Genomic DNA, 3953 nt, shown 5'->3' on the forward strand with positions numbered 1-3953 from the left:
GCGTGAGGAGAGTCTGGGGATGGGAGGGAGCTCAGTGGGGATATTATGCCACAGACTCCACCCTCCAAAGCTACGATTTCCTCCAGGGAACTGATCTCTATACTCTGGAGGTCAGTTGTAATTCTGAGGGAACTTTAGCCCCCACCCAGAGACTGGCAACCCCAAGGAGTTTTGCACTGACAAGTAAAACTGCAGTCTATTTGTGACACAGTAATAAAACATAGGGAAGTGTCGCAAGCTGAAGGTGGCAAGAAACTAGCTGTATGCACTGGCCTTCATCCACCTGTGGCCCTAAGAAAGGATCTCAACTCTTCATTTGTTTCTATACTTAACAAGAATTATACAGTCTTAGATTGGTGGATTGGGTGTTGTTAGTGGATCATCCTCTCTCCCTAAGGATAAGTTACCCAAGGAGCTCTAACAACATTTGCTTTTGGTTCTTTGGGTGAAAGATGCTCTGTTTCTGTCTCTTTTTTTGCTCTTTGTGCTATTCCATATAATTCCTGCACTAGAGCAGTAAGTTCTTCATCAGACACCATGATTTTATAGTTTTGCAACAGGTGGGAGAAATTCTAATCATCTTATTACATTGGTAATTTTTTTCATGTACAAGCAGCGTCATTAATTCAGTGCCTGCTTAAAATCAATGGCATGATATAACAAACTCTTTGAAGTCAGCAGAAAGGTCTGTCTAAAAATCAATGGTGCTATAAGGCCCAAAGATATGAAAAGCTATACTGTGAACCTCTTAAGCTTGTTGATGTGCAGCTACTGACATAAGGCATCTCACTTGCTTCAAAATAAATTAGATGCTCCTCATCTACATATTTGCACATCTTATATCTCAGAACTCACAACATGATATTGAAATAAATCCCACTGATTTAAGTAAGGCTGATTTACCTGTAATATAAAGATTGGGCAATTAGACAGTTTTACAATCCCTATTGCCATAATGGTCAATCAAGTCAACAATCTTGACTTAATGGATTACTTCACCCTATTGAAAGAGCTACAGTTTCTGACCTGAAAACAATTTTATAGCCCAAATGCGTGGAAGTCTGTTGTTGACAATGAAAGACAGAGAACCTGGTGTATGCTAAATTATCTTTCACCAAGGCCTATAAAGCGACATGAAGGCAGCAGTAGAACTTACTTTCAGTTTTCCAGTAAAGGACATTACTTCTGGGGTTTCTTTAACTGTAAGATTGATCCTCAGGCTTTAAACATGCATACAGGGATGCTGTATAATTGAACTATGGTGGAACCCCAAAAGAAGCTGGGAGAGCCAGCTTGATGTAGTGGTTAGGAGCATGGACTTTAATCTGGGAGAACCAGGTTTGATTTCCCACTTCTTCACATGCAGCTGGCTGGGTGACCTTGGGCAAGCCACAGTTCTCTCAGAGCTGTTCTCTCAAGAGCAGTTCTCAAAGAGCTCTCTCAGCCCCACCTACCTCACAGGGTGTCTGTTGTGGGGGAAGGAAGGGATGGAGATTGTAAACCGCACCTCCTCCTCTTCTTCTTCCTCTTCCTTCTCCTCCTCCTATACTGTCACATCAATATTCAAGACTTTCATTGGCAGGTACAAATTGTATAATTCACAATTATTCCAGATATCAGTTTGATTTCCAACTATTTTTGGATATGTAATTGACTTTTTAATTGTTGAGCTAGTAAACAATATCCAGTTAAAGAATGGAAAGCATTTCTTTTGAAAGCCTCTTTGACCTTCTGTAAAACTGCCCCTAGATTTCAGCTGGCTTGTAATCATATTTATACATTAAAAGAAACTTAAACCAGTACTTAAATTGAGGTGTGTAGAAGACACTCAATAATTCATTAGAATGCTATCTACCACTTTCATCTTACAAAAAATATTGGAACACATAGTTTACATTTTACATTGTGATAAATCAGTTCAGTTTTATTTTTCTATAGCCGGTACATTTTAAAGTCACAGTTATTTATTTATTAATTTCTGTTTAAAAGTCCCCCAAAGCTTACAATGTAAGATTTTGCCATATATTCCTAAGAATTGCTGTCATTGCTTTGAAACTTTAGATCATTTCCTCTCCTGGGCCACTTGCTTGTCTTGCAAAATTCATGGAAACTCAATACAGATGTATGATAACCTACTATAAAATAAAGGGGGAAATGACAGTATGTATGGTTGGTTCCTAAGAGCACAAAAGAAAAGTGAAGATCGAGGCATGCAGAAACATTATGTATGCTGTAACCTGATTCATAGCAATGTCAATCTTTTTTTCTCTGAAGGCAATCTATTTGTCTCGGGACCCAAGTGGGTAGTTTATTTATTTATTTACTTTATTTATACTATGCCTTTCTACACAATGGGAACCAAAGCAGCTCACAAAGTTTCCATGTAATCTGTTTTGTCCTCACACCAGCTCTGTGTGATAGTATGTGACTGCCCCAAGGTCACCCAGCAAGTTTCCATGGCCGCAGTGTGGGTCTCACAGAACCCGGGTCTCCCAGATCCTAGTCCAACACTGTAATCACTACATCATACTGGCTCCTTCACAAACTGTTGATGTAAATAGGTGCCGTTCAAGAACAAAGGAACTTTCTTGCACTATATCCATTCATATTTATGGGCCTGTGTAGGAGACTTTCCAAGTAAACTGTGTCTTTGAACTATAAAGCATAAACGACTTTGTGTAGAACAACGTCCTGTTTCTTTCCATGGCCAGCCAGAAACCTTTTCTGAAGTCATCAAGGAAGGCAAGAAACAGCCCTCTCCTTTTGATTCCCTCATACACTATCTAGCTATGGAGAGATGTGCTACTACTTAGCTGACATGGCTACTACCTGTTAATAGTAGGCCATGAATGTGTCTAATCCTCTTTTAAAGCCATTTAATCTAGTGGCCATCATTCATTTGACAGCAAATGCCATAAACCAATTATGTGCTGTGTGAAGAATGGTCTTTTGTCTTCCTGGAATCTACTACCAATCAAACTAACTTGGGTCTATTTAAGTGAGGAATTATACAATGAGTATTAATCTGGTGAAATTAGAAGTAGAAAGAAGGGTTCCAAAGAATTGTATTCTATGCTTGTGAATTGGAAGGGATAAACACTGGTCATCTAGTAAGTTTTAGTTCACTAATGTTTAGGGCCTCTCTCTTATATTTCCAAGTGATAGGCTTATACAATTAACACAAAATTGTCATTTTTTTTTTCTTGTTCAGAGCATCATGCTATTCTTGGAAAGAAACATAAGGGAAGCCTTATCTGTGTCCAGTGATATTTACACTGGCAATGAGATTAAATGAAATGCATTTCTTAATATCTTCAGGAGTAAAACACTTTATTTAGTTAGACTATTTATGGCAACAAAATCAGATGGGATCCTAAGGTTGCATATTTCAGTCACAGAGCAGCAGCTAAAAGCCTTCAGGTTTGTGGTAAGCATTAAAAGAATGTTTTATCTTCTCCATGTTTGGACTTTGGGGGATTCACTGTAGATTCTTTGGCTCTTAATAAAATAGTGAAATGTAAACAAACGCCATGGGGCCACTAAAGCTGCAAGCATTGTGCTTTGCTACTGCCATACTGTTTTTGATGTCTCATGCCATCCATCTTTCCTTCCCTGTACTTAACTTGCATATTGTTTGTTTATGTCATTCAGTGAAATTGCAGGCCTTTGTGCTGCTGTTTCCCAGAAGACTCCTTCCATTGACTTTAAAAAGCTATGAATGCGACCTTGAATGATGCCAGGACCTATATTCTCTTGCACCACAGCAGAAATGCATTAAGAAAGTCGGTCAACACTGACATAAAGGGATATCTTGTCCCTTTCCCTGTAGTTATGAGGAGCAATAGTAGCCATTGCCTGCAAGAGAAGCAGGGTTGGACAAATGAGAAGTATGGGGGGAAGATTGTAAGGAGAAAATAGGATAAGGTTTATAAAATTATAAAAATGTGGAGAGG

The sequence above is a fragment of the Gekko japonicus genome, unplaced genomic scaffold, assembly GCF_001447785.1.
Source record: "Gekko japonicus isolate JY-2015 unplaced genomic scaffold, Gekko_japonicus_V1.1 scaffold551, whole genome shotgun sequence".
Taxonomy (NCBI): Eukaryota; Metazoa; Chordata; class Lepidosauria; order Squamata; family Gekkonidae; genus Gekko; species Gekko japonicus.